General features: G+C 40.5%; 1 protein-coding gene across 1 annotated transcript in view; it reads right to left on the bottom strand.

Moving 5' to 3' along the window:
• Positions 1 to 17,816, bottom strand: part of LOC111863195 — a 168,621-nt gene extending 150,805 nt beyond the window's left edge. Inside the window, exon 1 of the mRNA XM_023849279.2 lies at positions 17,270 to 17,816. The gene's annotated coding sequence lies outside the window, so the exon portion shown is untranslated. The remainder of the gene's footprint in view (positions 1 to 17,269) is intronic.
• Between the last annotated feature and the right edge of the window lie 1,087 nt (positions 17,817 to 18,903).

Genomic DNA, 18,903 nt, shown 5'->3' on the forward strand with positions numbered 1-18,903 from the left:
GTCTTACAAATGGCCGCTTTCGAGAGGTTTCCCCGTTAAATTTCTTTATGAATTTATTGTCACTTCATACAAACCACATATAAGGTCTAAAGCAGCCTCCTACACTTCACTATCCTGCAATACAAAACATCTGTACTATGATATTTTTTTCCCTGACTCTACAGCCCCCTTGGGGCCTGACTTTTGATTTTCAGTTACATGATCATTTTACAGACCGTAAGACCCCTTGGACTAATGATGAGCTCGTCGCAAGGCCTCTATCTAAACACAGGACATCACAAACACAGAATAAACACATACACATATCAAATATCCATGCCTTGTGTGGGATTCAAATCCACGATCCCTGAATCAAGCGAGCGAAGACCGTAAATGCCTTAGACCACTCGGCTACCTTGACCGGCACTACGTTTTATACATGTCCTAAATTAATATTCGTCTTGGTTTTCCCCAGTTTCTCCAGGAAAATTCCGAAATAATATCTCAAATTCTGTTACTTTTTCTTCCTTCGACGTCCTTCCCAATTCATTACTCAAGAATTGCCCTGTCACTCAACGCGGAATACTCTGAGCTATTGATAACATCTTTAAATAAACTGTAAACAAATAAATTAATAAAATCGTAAATTGATTCTAGGGCATTAAAGGAAGGAAATGAGGAACGGCAATTGGAAAAATTGCAATGGAATTTACAGACATCGTATGAATTACATGAATACTCAATGAATGTTTGTACACTCGACATGATCTCAAGAACATCGGGTTTGTTGACAGATGACGTATGCTGAGAGGTTGGTCAGACTGCACATACAATTCCCCCTTGCCTTCACTTTGCCCCTCTAGAGTCCAAGGTCCGATGGAATCAAACACAAGAAGCCCTTAAAAAATGTATGCATCAACATCATTTGCGTTGTTTGTGTGTGCGCGTGCGCTCGCGGATGTGAATGATACTGAAGCTACAATTACTAGGAATTTAAATAGAATTTAATTCATAATCTAACGGAAATTCTAAGGAAGTAACTTCCATGAACGATATGAGAATATGTAAACTCTATATGAGAGTCAAGAATTTGACGGCGGTGAAATTAATCGGAAAGTATGTGGATGGAAGTGATTGTGGCTTGATTTGAGGCATTATCTCAGCATTTACTTGGAGGGACCTAGGAATACCACGATAGCTAATGTGCCACTCGAGATCTGAAACTGCCACTTCCCGAAAAATGAGTAGGAGTGCTACCCAACCAGCCTGGACGATTGGTTCCAATCTACAACGCGTGGAACTTCATATGCACGCCTCTTAAACGCCTCCACAGTGAGTCATGTGAGCACGGGGGTGGAGGGGGCGACTTCTTCTTTACCTTGTACCTGAGTTCTTGTCTAGACAAGTCTGACGAAAATGTCACTGGTTGTACATACGAATTTTCGTTTATAGATAGCGTCCATAAAGATGTGAAGATAAAATTAAAATTGTTCCAGTCCTCAAATCATTATGTACCACTTCACGAAGACGTATGAGGAAATGAGGGCGTAGTTCCACATATTCTTAACCTCGGCGTTAGATAGAGGTGAGTGATCAGTTTCACGCTCCGGCCTCTTTGCTGCTGGGAAAAGAGCCCGGATTACCCATTACATATGGGACTAGGTAGGATTCAGTGACGGTCTGGACTCTGCAAAGAATATAAAAATTCCTTGACTAACTTGTGTATTTGGACTTTTTCCATCGTCCGGAATTCTAGGTAATAGAGGACACGACGTTTCGGAAACTGGATCTGTTTCCGTCTTCAGGTGAGAAAGGAAGACACCTGCTCAGTTGGGCCCATTATAAAGAGTTAATCTCAATCACTGGACCTAGTGTTGTGCATTATATGGTTTTTTATGCTAGTGGGGTGCGACTAAGTCCCATGTCCTGCGGCCACTTCTGGCCTATTGCACCAGTCCCAGATGATAGGTGAGGGTGATTTTGGAGCAATTGGTGGAACGAAGACTGGCATGGGAAACCGAAGTACTCGGAGAAAACCTGCCCCAGCTCCACTTTGTCCACCACAAATCCCACTTGACCAGACCCTGGATCGAACCCGGGCCGCCGCGGTGGGAAGCCAGCGACTAACCGCTTGAGCTATGGGCGCGGCCAGTTATATGCTGTTAGTATCTAGACGATACACGCATAGCGGTAGAAGGTAGGATAACAGACGAAGAGAGATTTGGAAGGAAGCAGCAGGCATTGCCAGCAGGGTCTGAGTAAAGGCACGAAGAACCGTTTACATATGGTAATCTTCCCAAGGGTTTTCTCAACTTCAGATTTTCTGACAAAAATATTTAAGCGTTTCTCACCTCCCCCAATCCTGTGTTATATTCGTCTTTTCCTCTCTGATTTGATCACCTTAATAACATTTGAGGAAGTGTACAAATTAAGAAGTACCCCATTACGTAATGTTCTCCCTCTTCTTATTATTCCCCTTATTTAGAACCCAATATTCTCTTCAGTACTGTGGTCTCAAACAACCTCGATATATGTCTTCTTCTTGGGATCAGAGACCAGGTTAGCACACACATATACCAGCACAAGTCAAATAGACAATTTTGACTATTCTGACTTTTAGGTATTTAGGCAAGACATGGAAATATTAAATGTTTCTAACTACGTAATTTGCAGGAAATATATACCGAACATAATATGCTTCAATGCGTCAGACCTGAATACTCTGTCACGATCGCAGCGTGACTATAAACGGGGGTTTGGATTGGTAATCGGATTTACTGGACTCTTATAACCCGGGACAGCGACTGGCTACGTGTTGGACGACCGAGGAGTCGGAGTTCGAGTCCCGGTATAGTCAAGAATTTTCTCTTCTCCTCGTCGTCCAGACTGGTTCTGAGGTTCACAACAACCTCCTATCCAACGGGTACACGGGGATCTTTCCCCGGAGGTAGAGTGGCCGGGGCGTAAAGCTGACCACTCATCTCCAGCTACTGGCGAGATCAAGAAAATGTGAATCTATACATCCACTCCTCTATACGCGTTCGTGGCGTAGTGCTTAACACTCACGTATAGGTACAACTTCACATAACAATCCGTAACTACAAATGAGGATTATGCTCGCACTGTTCTACACACTTCACAAATCACTATAGGTCATACTAAGTCTTCTCAGACTGTTAAGTCTTCAATAGCCGTTGCTTGGTAACGGCTTTAAGCGGAGGACGTTCCCTTTCCCCTGAGTTCCCGAACGGACCCCGACTTCAGTTACCAGTTCCTAACAGAAAAAAGCTTAGAACAGCTGAATCAGTTATATGTTTGTATTGCATCAATTTGTAAATAAAATAAAATGAGGAATTGCTCATAGAAATCTGGTAGTTTGAGATGATGGCCAATAACCGTTTACCTGTTAGCTTTCACATAGTCTTACGGAGTTTAAGAGAATGTGACTTTTGTTGCTAATATTATTCCCTCGCTGCTTTATAAGTAGAGCTGTACTTTATATAACGACTCCATTCAACGTTAGTTCGAGTAAATCAAGGGGCTTGCCCTACAATTCAAAACACATAGTTCTGGAAAACAAAAAATATCTTCAGAACAATTCAAGGTTTGTTCGCGAATAAAAACCAATATTGCTATGATAATTAAGAGGTTGAGGCCTTTCAGATTGTAGAATAATATCTGTAATTCATGTGCCACTTCCTGGTCTACGTTTTTGTACTTCACGGTCAGTACTTTTTAACGTCTACTGGCCAGTTGTAATTTTATGTTTGCAGAAATCTAACGGAACACAGAAGACGTACCAGAAAGCAAAGAGCAAACACAGAAACAACATCCAGACCTTTATACTCGTATGGTGAGTAATTCTGCAAGAAGTTTCTTCATTGAACCCAGATTCATAACGCACTGAATTAAACATGTAATATTGAAGAAACATGCGAAGCTTGTACAGACTTACATTTTATCCTGGACGACAGATTGATGTATTTATTTCGCATTTATAAATATATATATAAAGTATACTTATGCGATCTCCATTTTCTGTGTCTTTGTGAATCCCCCTGTTAACTTTCGAATGTCTGAACCAATCTTTATGAATCTTGGCATGAACATCATGGCACCTGAGCCCAACTCAACGGCGTGCTTCGTAAATCCCTGCCATAAGTCTGTGTGTCTGTATGTGTAGCCCTCCTATCGTTGGTTGGCTTGAAAGGATTCTGACGATGGTGTATACTGTACTTCTTCTGGCTTGTTTTGGACTTCGTCCATCGTCTGGTATGTAAAAGACAAAAGAACACAACGTTTCGGAGACTGGATCTGTCTCCGTCCTCAGGTGGGTAGGTCAGGATAAACCTACTCAACTGGGCCCGTTAGAAAGAGCTAGTCTCAATCACTGGACCTGAGTAGGTTTATCCTGCCCTACCCACCTGAGGACGGAGACAGATCCAGTCTCCTAAACGTTGTGGTCTTTTGTCTTTTGCATACCAGAAGATGAAGCCCAAAACAAGCCAGAGGAAGTACCCCCTATCGTTGTTAGGCAAAGGCTCGGTGAGGTATGTCCTTCCTTTCATTGTTGGGCAATGGCTCGGTTAACATTATCCTTCGGAAGGAATACATGCAGCAATAAGAGAATTGTTAGGCGCGTGTGTCTGTGTATCCTATCATTGGTAGGTAACAAATAGGTAAAGGCATTCCCTTGACAACGAAGAATTTTTGGAAGCGTCGTTTTCTGTGTGGTCTGTGCCGTATCAAATGAAAACATGCGATTATTTCTTTGTTTTACTCGACTTCTTCGCGACTGTAGACACCGTCTTTTAAAAGCCCGATATAATAGACTGGAAAAAAAAAATCAAAATGAAGATCTTCTTGACATGTACTCTTCGCCAAATATAATTAGAATGATCAAGTCAAGGGGGATGAGATAGGCAGGAATGTAGCACATATAGGGAAGATGAATGCACACAGAGTTTTTGTGGGAAATCCAAAAGGAAAGAGACTACTAGGAAATCGTAGACGTAGATTGGAGGATAATACTAAAATGGATCTTAGATAAATAAGAGGGGCGGTATGTTCTGGATAAAGCTGGTTCACGATATGGAGCAGCGGCGGGCTCTCGTGTACACGGTAATGAATCTTCGGGTTTCATAAAATTTGGGGAAATTCTTGATTAGCTGAGAGGCTGGTGGCTGCTCAAGAACTCAGCTCCTTGGAGTTAGTCAGATCTTACCAAGGCGTTTTATTTCTGTAAAGGACCATGAGTAAGAAGCTGCAAGTGTCTTTTCCTGGTGGGCGAAATCCTTCTACATAAGGAGATGGAAGTGACAAAAGAAAGTCCAATTAGAATTGAAATTCCTTCGGAGAGGCAATATGATTCAATCAGAGGGCGCCATATTGCATGCACTACCTCCATCAACGATGTGAACTATGAGATTTAAGCAAATGTTTCAAAATTTTACAAGTCCTCAGTGGAGGAGGAATATTTCTAAGTAACCTGTTTGGTACCAGCAGAGATCTTGTTTCTCTTATAACGGTGCCACGGTTCAGATGATTCACACAAAGCAATGTACATTCATCATGATCAAGGATTAACCTTACCTTATACGCTTGACGCACAGACCAACAGAAACTTCACTCGAGAAAGTTACCAGATCAATGAGATGCCACTCGGTAATACTCACATGTGTATCCATATTTATATTGACTATTAACCATCAAAATTCTTCGGCGTTCAAATTAATTTATTTCCCTACAGTTTTACGTACGTATAGGTTCGTTGGCTCTTTAATCATTTTACAACTCTACATCTTCTGCAGAGGTTATAAAGTGTCAAAAAAAAAAGATACGGTATAATTGTAATGCTTGGTGTATCGAAAGGTATGTCGGAGCTGTGAATTAAACTCCGTGGTTTCAGTCCGCAAGCGAACTATACCGACCGATCGAACGACCGCCGCTTGTCGGCCAACTTTAGGTGATAGAGGATGCCGCGTGGTCAGGACAACGAATCCCCACGGCCGTTAATTTCGGTTTTCTAGACCGGCGGAGATTATTGAATGAAATTCGCCGGAATTTACATGGAGATACTGAACAAAACTAAGAACACAGTTTAAAGAGGTTTAGATTAGAGGTTTTGGATTAGATCAGACGTCCCCGTGTGGAGGCGGGGTCGAATACCTCCACCGTGACCCTGCGAGTCGTAGGAGGCGACGAAGATGGAAGTCTCAAATCTGAGACAGTAAAATATGGTCGTGAGTACCAAGGGACTCAGACCCGAGAAAGACTGTGCTGGAAAAGGCCAGCAGCATATACAAATGCCAGACCCGTCCTCTCGTCAGAGAGGGCGCCCCACAAAAACAAGACCGTAAGTGTGAAACAGTAATAAATATATGGTCATGAGACCCAGATGGGGCTCGACACCAAGACTTACTGACTGACTGACTGACTGACCGTCAGTCGCAATGTGACTTGGACTTGGATTAGATCAACCGTAGCCCTGCGAGTCGTAAGAGATGACGAAATGGGAAGTCTGAAATCTGAGACAGTAAAATATGATCACAAGTCCCATGTTACTCGGACCCGAAAAAGACTGCGTTGGTGAGGGCTAGCAGCAATTGTAAAAGACAGTCCTGTCCTCTCGTCAGAGTGAGCGCCCCATATCAAGAAACCCGCAGCTGTCTAACAGCAATGAAAATCTGTTCATAAGCCTCAGATGGGTTCTTGATTCCAAGACAGACTAGCCGATTGACCGTCGGTCGTAATATACGACCCAGATTAGATTAGATCAGAGATGAGTATGGAGAGAACTGGACCAGAGTTCAGTTGTCGGTGGGATATAGCCACGGGAATTTCGTAGTTGAAGAAGAATTAGAAGTCGTCCGATGAAGACTTAATGTGTGATAAGAAGATTTAGTCACAGTGAGACTGTTTTAATTCCGTTGCCAGGAGACGACTAGTGGAAACTGAGAATCCTGGTGCGTGTGCAACAGTGAACTGTAAATTGTGTAAATCGGCGATAGCGCTGTATTGATAGTAATTAAGAGAGAATGTAACCGAAGTTCCAATAAACCCAATCATCCGAACTACAACCCGTTATTTGTCACGCGCTCTCCCCACACGTGACAGTATTATCCTCCTGTCTATGCCTATGTCTTCCAGGTCTTCCTAGTGGTACAACCCCTTCAGATGTCTTTTGCGAGTTCTTTTACACTCAGTCAATAGGATGACTGATTAATAATGGATAGAAAAAACTGGAAAGAAGAGTCGTTGCTGAATCGAGTAGTATCTCAAAATTTACCTAGAGGGACTGAGGAAAAGCACAAAACCCTCAGTCAAGATACCGGTTATTCCTGCCGAGATTCGAATCAAGCACTTCTAGGATACGAATGTAGATAGTTACCGCTACGCCAACCACCTTGGCTTCACTCTCATTCATCAATGCAACAGGATGCTCAAATATAATATTACCTTGTGTTCAGGTTCTCCGGCTATAATTTTCAATGTATTATTAATCTCACCCATGCGTGCTGAAGGCTCCGCCCATCATATCCTCCTTGCTTTCATTAGATCCTATTCTTTGTAGGAAGATGCTACAGACTGAATGAGCGTCAAGTCTCCGAGAAAAGTTTAAAGAACGCTCTGGAGTATGCGTACATTTAGCATGCACTTTCTCTGAAATTACGAAGGCCGGAATATGCCTCGCACTTTGCGAACAACTTATTCCGCAGATTTGGGTGGAAATTCCAGCCAAGGATGTAATAAGCCTGTATGACAAGTACCAGCATAGTTACAATGCGGGTGTTTCTTTATAAACGCATTTGTTACAGGCAGTGAAAACATCTGAGAAGCGCATTGCTCCGCGTTTCCTGGTGAAAGTTTTGCTGGGAATGACAGTATTACCGGTGCATAAGTAGTCTACGAACATTTAATTCAGTTATTTAGTCAAGCAGGCATAACTCAGGGAATGTTATAAGGAGATGAAGTAATTCTTTCTAGTAGTTACTATAGGATTCTGACGATGGTGTATAACACACAGAGATATTGGGTTTTCGGACTTTATCCATCGTCCTGGTTTTTAAGATAACACGACGTTTCGGAAACTGGACCTGTTTCCGTCCTCAGGTGAGGGAAAAACACCTATTCTGTTGGGTCCCTTAGAAAGAGCTAGCCTCAATCACTGGACTCAACGACTGTCGTGTTTTTCTTAGTTATCTTAAAAACCAGGACAATGGATAAAATCCGAAAACCCAATATCTCTGTAATTCTTTCTAGTTCGAAACAAGAAAACACCCCGAAATATTAACTCGTAATTCTATTCTTTTGGTTCTCAAGCAGAGTACGACGAACATTTCGTTTTGATATTACTGAGGACTTGAAAAATAAATGTAAAGTTGTCCATGTGCTTAATTTGGGTGCAGTATGCTGTATTACTATGCTGTAATATGCGGTGAAATAAATTTGGGTACAATTGTATTTTAATATACGTTAAAATAAATTATGTAGTACGCGAATAATGAACTTTATATTTTTAAAAGTAGAAATAACTAAAAAAGTTATGGATTGAAAATATAGGAGCCTACAATATTAAAGTCACCCTTGTGCCTAAGACCACATTATGAAGAGGTATGAGAGAAGTGCAGTAAACTTCCAGGCATTCTTAAACTCTACACCGTACATACCGATTAATGGCCAACTTCACACTGTAACTGCTTTACCCCGATGGAAAGGAGTTCCCAGTACCCATTCGATATACCGTATTTACGCATGTATAGGCCGCACATTTTTTGCCAAAAATTCAAGAGGAAAACTGGGGTGCGGCTTATATTCGAAATATTCGAAATCACACTTCATTTATAAAAAATTATATTCATAATTAGTAATACAGTAATTTCTACTCCTGAAATAATATTCCAAGAAAATTATTTTTTCTATAATTTCTGTCTGAAAATTGTGCTGCGGCCTATACATGCGTAAATACGGTAATTCTGCATGGGTTGCATCGCTGATGTGGACTTTATTTGGCCACCCTAAAAATATTTAGTGAATACGACACATTATAATCTCTTTGTGCAACTTCCTCCAACGTCACCGCTTGTTATCTGCAGGCAAATTTGCGCTAAAGAACTTAATAATTGAAACTAACCCTGTGCAACATGTTCTTATATAGAACAATATTCAAAATGCTCACGCCCAGATAGCAGCTGCCACGCCTAAGAATAATAACGACAGAGACACAGAAAGCTGTTGCTGCCCAGGTTGTGAACTGCTACATTCTCGACATCACAAGGGCCAGTGAACCCATCGGTACAAATAAGTCGACTCCGTGTGTAATGGCAACATATAATCTGCGCTCCCCATGATCGAATCGGCACGCTCTCTGAAGATTAACGCTGTATGTCTCAGAATTGCCTGGCTTACGGGCTTATCAAACCCGTTCACTTTCTAGAGCACGTTTTAATATGAAACCTGTTCCGAAGTATCTCAACAAAAGATATTACTTCACTTCAGTGGGTGGACCGCATCCTGTTTTGCATATAGTAATAAACAGAATGATCCTATCATTACTACTACAGAGCAGCGTTTTTGTACTCAGCCTTCAATAAATGAAATGAAAATCGATAAGGTTTATTGAACACGATTCTCGGGTTATTTGGAATAACGTTTTCACCTGAACGTCGAACAGTTACAAGATTTTATGAATCATGAATTTGAAAGGATTAAGAAGGAAGCGATTGTGGTCTATATTAAAGAACTATCTAGTATTTATAAAGAAATAGTGAAGAATCTATAAAAATCCTGAGGATAGCAGGCTAGGAATTTTCTTGACCAACAGCCGCATCCGGGTTCTCAAGGACTGTTCTCTGAAGTTAGGCAGGCCCAAGTCAACACTTGCAATGCGAATGTTTGTCATATTAAATATAACTGTGCGTCCAATTATTGACGCTTCTAACTAGCACATTTAGTAGCAACTGAGAATGAAAGAAACAAAGGAATAAATAATGTTCAAGCCCAGTACCCACAACATCTGAAACAGTAATCCTGTAGCCACTGGAACCGATTCGAAACCAATTCAGTCTAATCCACATTTTCAAAATTCATACTCTTAACATTCTTGTAAGATTTGAGGCTTTCACGGCGGTGACTATGAAGAAAGCAGTCTTCTGGGATTTGGCACCGTGTATATGNTCTTCTCTAATATCGTACGAATGTCTCATTCCCGGCGCTACGCAATCTCGATTCTGAAAAACAGTCTTTAAATAACACGCAGCTAAAAAGGGAACACACATCACAAGACACGGTTTACACAGAATATAAGAAAAACGACCCTCATAGTGGAAGAACCACACGCAAGTTTTAATTAAGACACATAAGATGAATAATCTTAACAAGTTTTAGTGTGTGTAAATTTATTATAGTTGACGAATACGCAATTTTTAAATACTTTTTAAATAATTTTATAAAGACATATAATGGCAAGCAATGCAATAGATTAGCGTAATTAGGACACCTGATGATGGCACTATGTTGCCGAAACATGTCGTGAAGTAACAGGTGAAATTGAGTGCACTACAAGACGGTCACTGTATACATACCATGGACGCAGAAGAACATTATAGCACAGTCGATAAAGTGATTGCTTACATGAGAACATTATTATCAGGGAAGGAATCTTTCTCTTCATCATCATGTTCAGACTGGTCCGGGGATTCACCTAGCCCCCTGGGATTTAAAAACTATAGAGTGATCATTTATCTTCACCTAGTGCTCAGGCTAAGGATTCATAGAGCTTTATTTCCACCCTCCTGTGTATCTTCGTGGCTTGGCGCCTCTTTATAGGACAGTTTATGAATTAAATGAGGGCTGTCCAACTTGAAACTACTGAAGAGACGCATTTTACCTTACATACAGTACTTACCCGTGGGCCGCATTATAAAACACACACACATATGTATTTCCAATATGCCTACACAGATATCTACTCTGCAGTCATGTGATATCAACCGAAAAAATGCACGGCATATTTAGTAAGCAATTCTCGAAAAGTTTTCTTAAAAGTTAACTGTGTTCTTATATCTCAAGAAAGTGTTAATACAGTTTGGGGAAGGAAATATTGCTTTCGCGGGTCTCATGTCACTCCCGTGCCGCCAGTTTGGCAACCCTGGTTTAAAAGACTTCCTAACAACGAACTCCGACAACTTCGTAACGTCATATACTTGTATACAACCGTTTTAACACATTCTTCTAACAAACTAGAATGGCCAGTGGAAGATACGCAAAATATAACAGTAGAATGCGCAAAACCAACTGGAGTTTTTACGTCCGTATTACAAAATGTTTTCGCACTTGAGTATAATCACTACTTGCAATGTAAAAAGAGAGGAAGAACAGAATTTCCGCTCAAAGCTTCATGAAGAAATTTCTTGTGAAAAAAGTAGACTCTTGCGTAATGTTAGCATTGGCATCTCGATGGACTTCCTTTCTCTTAGTGGTCCAGACGCAAGACATTTCAATGATCCTACATTGCTATAAGACTAGGTTCTCAGTTCTCATGTTGGTAACCGCTTGAAACATGGCCGTTTAAGAACAAAGTAACATTTGCATTAAAACCTTCCTAAAGTAATAAAATGAAATGAAAAGAAAAAACTCAATCTGTAACCACCCAAGTGTCCGATGGGGGATGAACCTCGTCAGGGCTATCATACCTAAAGGAGAATGGACGAGTGTGCAACAATGATAGAATAACTATTAGCAGGGTGGGGCACGCGGTAACGTTTGGTTCAGGCACTGTGCTACAACCCGAAAGGTCGCGGGTTGGAGTCCCAATGAGGTGGATTTCTTCAATTTACCTAATCCTTCCAGCCCCACTATGGTCCTGGGGGTTGACTCAGCCTCTAACATGAATGAGTACCAGGAATCTCCATGGAGGGTGAAGGGTGGCCTGCTCATAAGCCTGACAACCTTTTTGCCATCTGTGAGCCGATTGTCTAGAAAAATATGATAGTCTCGACGTCTCACAACCCTATGGGCCTCCATGGCCTGTTAAAGGGATAGCTTTACCTTATAAGCAGCGTAAAGCTGATGGAAGTCGGCCAAAACTTCTTCCACTAGGAATCTGACACGAAATCAGCCAGGATTGAACTCGAGCCTCCAAGGTGAGAAGACAGTGCATAATCACCTGAGTTATGACATATTCCTCTCAGAATTACAAATAAGAAACGTAGTTATGACGGCGTTGAAGTTTATTTCTATAATGCCCAAGGGCCGAGTTGAATTTCTTGGATGATATGATTAAGTCCCTTGTGTTTGAACAAGAACATATCCCTGAATAACATTTCCCATGTTTCCCGTAAGTACTGACTGCGACTGTATTATGGTCTTCTGGGCTATGACACCATGTAGTCTAATAAGTGATTACCAGAGCCCGGATTTTGATGACCTGAAAATATTTAAAAATGACCGAAAAAATAAAAAAAAGACCTAAAATATGACCCAAACATGTAATATGTCAGAATACCTACTAATTATTTTAAAATGTATTTTTAATCTTTATTAACACTGAACTCATCTTTACTCTTTTAAGTTCGTCCTCCTTTTTATGTTGAAAATTAAGCAATATTGATTGAATTTGAAGCTAAATGTTTTAATACGAGTTTTGTATCGTGTTAGAACGCTTACCAAATGTGCATATACGGTATATATTCCAACATTTAAGTGCCACCTCATTCAGAGTTGCAATAGATGACAGTCAACATTCGGAGATTCTCGAAAGTGAGAGAGCGCCTATTGTCCGACAGCACATTCTTGTGCTTGGAGAAACTCCTTTCCACATCTGCAGACACAATGGGAGCGTTCTGCAAGTGTACCAGATCACTAGAAGTAAGTTCTTCTTCAATACTGAAAGCGCTGAAGGACTCTCCTGACNTTAATACGAGTTTTGTATCGTGTTAGAACGCTTACCAAATGTGCATATACGGTATATATTCCAACATTTAAGTGCCACCTCATTCAGAGTTGCAATAGATGACAGTCAACATTCGGAGATTCTCGAAAGTGAGAGAGCGCCTATTGTCCGACAGCACATTCTTGTGCTTGGAGAAACTCCTTTCCACATCTGCAGACACAATGGGAGCGTTCTGCAAGTGTACCAGATCACTAGAAGTAAGTTCTTCTTCAATACTGAAAGCGCTGAAGGACTCTCCTGACAGAATTCGAGAAATTCTGCATAATGTTTCATAACCTGAGTTTTTATCCAGAACACTTTTCATTTTTCTTGACACCATTTTACCAATGTCCCCTGACACTTTCTCCAAATCATTGGCTATTTTTTTCACCAGAGCGAGCGAATCTTCTAGCGTTACTCCTTTCTCCTGCAAGCATTGAATTCCTTATGTCAAGGAACTGAAATGTGCCTTTTTGAAGGCCAGCTGTATTTCCATTTCGATGCACGAGAACTGTTCCTGAGCAGCTTCAATTGCCCTCGCAGCCTCCGTCTTCATTGAATCTACAATGTTTTCCACTACCTGAAAATGATCGCAATAGTAAAGTGCAGCATCAATCCACGTTCCCCACCTTGTAATGACGGGTAAAATTGCATTTTAGGACCTGGAGCCTTGACGAAAATCTTCTTCGTCCTCGACACGAGAGCATCCACTTGAGGAAATTTTGATCTCACTTCCTCCGTCACTCTATGCAGTGCATGAGCTAGGCAAGTAACGTGCACCAATTTCGTATAAAACGACTTGATTGACTTGCCTTCTTTTACAATATATGGAGCTGCATCGGTCACAAAAAGCAAGACGTCGTCGTGTCGTATACCCTCTGGCCACAGCAGAAACATCGACCTGTCGAAGAGTTTACAAATTGTGGAATGATTAACGGATTCTAGCACCTCACTCGTAAGCAGAAACACTTCACCTGGTCCGCCAATTTCCAAGGTTCCAATGATGACGTCTGCCACGTAGCGACCCTCCGTATCGCAGGTCTCATCAAAGGAAACGAAAATCTTCATCCCGTGCACTTTATTCCTAATCATTTCTAGGACAATGCTATAGCACTGGGCAAGATAGTTCTTCCTGAGTGTGGATTCATCCGGGATGGAACGACCACAGTTTACTTCCAGAAAATTTATCAGTTTTCCATTGTTCAGAGCCCAAAACGGAATATTTGCGGACGCCAGAGCATCATACAGATCTCTGAAAAAATCCAATGACTTATTTCCACCTACAGATGAACACTGTTGCAGTAACATTTGCACAGGTTTCTTTTTGTCCGAAATTTGCACTGCTCGTATATGCTTGTCGCGGCCGATATGTTGTACCGTGAATCGTTTTCTGCCGCTACTTTTGTGTCACACATCTTGCAGTATAAAATGTCACCGTCAGTTGAAAATATACCATCTCCAAACTCAGCTACAAATTGCTTTAAATGACACGATTTAGTTGGCTTTGCTTTTGGCATCGTGATAAAATTAATCACTCTTGCGCAACACAGAACTGAACTTTTCTCACCGAGAACCTTTCGTCAACTGTATCTTTATCTATACGGTCAAGGGCAAGGAACTGAAGACAGAAGGAGTTTTATTGAACAACAATGTCATATGAAGCAAGAGATTCCGACTACAAATATGTGTAACTAAGCAAATTGCTTTGTACAATGAGCCGCAGTGTGATTAGTCATCGCCTTACTCTGTTTTATGATATGTATTGTCAGCACTTCCGCGAAACGAACGGAAAGGACGGATTACAACCTATTATTGTATACTATGGCGTTTGTAAAGAGCGCCTAGGAGAAAGAGAAAGAACACTTTGCTTCCATATTATTCATATTTCAGAAAACATATGAAGAAAAATTACCTAGAATGGCCAAAAATGACAAAAAATACCTTTAAATGCACAAAAATTTACCAAAAAATTACCCCAAAAATGAAAAAAATGAGCTTAAACCTAAAAATGACAAAAATTAACTATAAAATTTACATTTCTGTAACCAGCAGCTCATATCCGAGATTTATATATTTAAGAGCATCGCATAGGATACAAGGAAAAAAAGATGATATGTCATCAAAATCCGGGCCCTGGTGATTACCCACATTTCGGAGAAACCTGCTGCTGCAATCTTCCAGTCCTTCTGAACCGGAAGAGCAGGTTCCTTTAAAACGCTGATAAGCACCTACTGGACTACAAACCACATCTGTACCGCAGTAGAAACGCCAACTCTGATAACGGCTGTGTTTTTAAGAAATAAGATGCGCGTAAATGTTTACAAATTATTAACTGAGATCAGATTATCCAATATCTCGACTGTCTATTTGATAGGTCATGGTTTCCAGTGTTGGCCAGGAGACTAGCCGTCCTGCTTGAATTTTTGCGTGGTTTTCTCAGTTCCTAAGGTCAATGGCTAGTTCTAGATTATAAGTACTTTCATGGACTGCGCTGTTGGTAACGCGTCGGTACAGGTAACGTAAAGTTGTCCCTGTGCTTAACTACTTAAGCACTACGCCATGAAGGCGTATGGGGGAGAGGATGTATAGATCCACATTTTCTTGACCTCGGCACTAGTTGGAGGTGAGTGGTCAGCTTCACGCTCCGGCCGCTTTACCCCAGGGAAAGAGCCCCCTGTACCCATTGTATAGGAGGTTGGATGGACCCCAGAGCCGGTCTGAACGACATGGACAAATGAAAATTCTTGACCCCACCGGGATTCGAACTCCGACCCCTCGGTAGTCCAGCTGTACTCGCTGCACTGACTGCGCTATCGTCGACAGTGTAATAAACCAGACGCAATAGGACTTTCGTCGGTTTCGTCCCATGGTCGTAGCTAATTAATACATACTGTGACATGTTGCGCAACGGAGGACACCCACCTCCCCAGCGGTACGTGGCGGTAACGTAGCGCTCTCGTTACTATGGTATAGTATATTATAATATATATATAATAATATAATACTATATTATTTTATAGCATAATATAGTAAAGTGCAGTGTAGTGTAGTGTATTATATTATAGTATAGTATGGTATAGTATATAATAGTGGTGTAGTGTAGTGTAGTATAGTAAACTGTTACCTCTTCATATTTTTAGATAAAAATTGACATTCACGATTTTAAAATTCGTGTCACGACTACTCATGATAAAGTAGATTTTCATGTGATAGTTCTCAAATATTTGCTCATATTACGTATAATGTGGTTGAACGTAAATATTAAAAATATGGAAACCACTACTATTTGATGACCCGATGGATATATTTATTTACAGACGGCATTATAAACGAAAACTGCTTTAATGACGCACCTTATATATTTTGTCAACATTTCCTCTGCAAGAACAAGATCCTGAGCGAATACTGCAATAAATTATAGTCCGTAATGTAGGGCATTTCATGTTCAAAAGAAAAATTAATTTTGCCTCTCATAATATGAGTTTTAATTAATTCTTATACCACAAATTATATGCAAACATATATTTTGTAACGTATCCACTAAGAAACTGATGCCTATATAAAATAGTTATAATTAACTAAGTCCACGGAACATAACTCTCGCATGGTTAAGAAATTCTTTACCTTTCATGGAACTCTAAGGTTTATTGTCGTCTTCATAAGGACCCGGCACTGGGTCCCATACTGATCTGATTCAATTTCACGTCATCATACTTTAATTCCTTTAATATATATATATTTTAAGTGAAAATAGGTTGGAGAAAAGTGCATAATCAGGAGCTTCATAACTTGTACTCTTCTCCAAGTATAATTAGAATGCTCAAGTCAAGGATGATGAGGTAGGAAGGGCATGTAGCACGAATGGGGAGAAGAGACGTGCATATAGAATATTGGTGGGAAAGTCAGGCGGAAAGAGACCACTGGGAAGACCAAGGCGTAGGTGGGTGAACAATATTAAAATTGATCTTAAGAGAGATAGAACGGGGAGGGTATAGATTGGATTGATCTGGCTCAGGATAGGGACCAGTGGAGGGATCTTGTGAACACGGTAATGAACCTTTGGGTTCCATAAAATGCTGGGAAAATATTTGAGCAGCTGCAGATTTGGCAGCTCCTCAAGAAGGGTTCAGCTCCATGAGTGAATTAATGAATAAGTGAATATATACTTTAATATTATCCACACCTCTACATCTGTCTCCCAATTTGTCTCTTCCTTTCAGGTGTTTCGATTAATTTTGGGTATTTCTCATTTTCCCCGTGCGTGTTACATGTCCCATTCAATCACACACTTCATGGTTTAATAATCCTAGTACATAAAGCAACTACAGCGTACCAATATAAGCAGAAACTGTAACTCACCTCAGCATATATTCCTTATTCACTCCAGTTTCAGTTACCGCATATCCATAAAAAATCCATCTGCCTCGATAAACAGAACCGTTGGTTGTATTCACTTTGATTATTAGATCAATGCCTTCAAACATAACTTAAACCGTATATTGCACAAGATGGGTTGCATTTAAATATTACTCAACTTCATTTCCGATCTTGTACTCATTAGTGCGTGTACTTTCTTTTTGTGTCTGAAGCATTCAGAGATCACAGATTTTGGGGAGTTTTACTACAAAAGCACCAAACACGCTCATCACCTCGACAGAAAATCTGTGTACCAGAGGTTATTTCCGACTGCGAACAGTGAATGACTTCTCAAGAAATCGGAGCACTGCACTAAAGATTCCACATTTACTGACAGAAAACTTCCATTAAACATAATAATGACTTTCAAGACACATACGAAACACATGTCGTGTTCTTTTTTATAAGAATCACACAGACCATGACGTTACAAGCAAACGTGTTACACAAAATTATTTTAGCGTCTAAAAGCTGCAGTTCCTAGACTTGCCTGTCAGGTAGAGGGAGACGATTACACGTAGGAGGAACTCGTGCTACTCAAGAGTTATTGCAACAACAGTTACTTTCAAACAAGGCTTTCTCAATTCTATATTTCCCAAAGAGCAGGAATGACAAATAACTGCATTACCTTTACCAAAAGAGTCAAATTCAGCTAACCACTTTCTGATCACCATTTCGTAAATGTACATGTGTCCTGTTGGAATACTATTGTTCGAAAGTTCATGATTAAACTGTACAACAACAACCTGCCATTGCGCTCGGTAAAACCCAAGCATTATACAACGGACATTTTTATTTGTTGAAGAAAAGAAAGGAACTTTCCTATTGGCCACAGGAAATCATTATGTTAGGGATGAAGAACGCCTTTCTCTCCTACCAAACAGGTAGAATCCTATGCATAACCTCACCTGTCGTGTTCACTAAACCGATACACACACCGTTCTGAATAAGTCTACCATGAACACATTTTGACTCGTTTATTGCAAGGGTTATGAGAACTAGCAGATGAAAGAATGAAGAATGTAGAGCTTTTTTTTTTTGCCAAGTAATAGGAAAAACAGACAGACATTCAGACATTTATAACGACTTTAATTTGCAAAGCAACTAAAACAGACGCAAACCTCGTGTGGAATTCGAACTTCTAGTGCCAGCATGCCCTCAGTCATACAACCGTACCGCCACCGAGCTCGGCTAATAAGGCATTTTTACAAAGCAAATCTACAATTTTCTTGTAAATCGCACCGTTACGTTCACATTCATATGTAATGACAGCCCTACCGATCTTGGCCAATACTAAACACAATACGCGAGCCATCTGCCCCCCTTACAGATGATTTATAATATCAGCTTTGGCATTTGGTAATGTCGAATGAGAGACGGGAATATCATAAAATGCGAATGATAAGGAATAGGAAGGAAGCGAGCGAATTATTCTCCACTATCTTATTAATTTGCGGTATAATATCTGTCATTACACCTCGCTACCATTACAGTTGATATAGCATCAGAAGTCAATGTGTAGAGATTAGTACTGTTGTACTAGGCCTATATTCGGGAGACTCTGATATCAGATTTGG

The sequence above is a fragment of the Cryptotermes secundus genome, unplaced genomic scaffold (genome assembly GCF_002891405.2).
Source record: "Cryptotermes secundus unplaced genomic scaffold, Csec_1.0 scaffold517, whole genome shotgun sequence".
Taxonomy (NCBI): Eukaryota; Metazoa; Arthropoda; class Insecta; order Blattodea; family Kalotermitidae; genus Cryptotermes; species Cryptotermes secundus.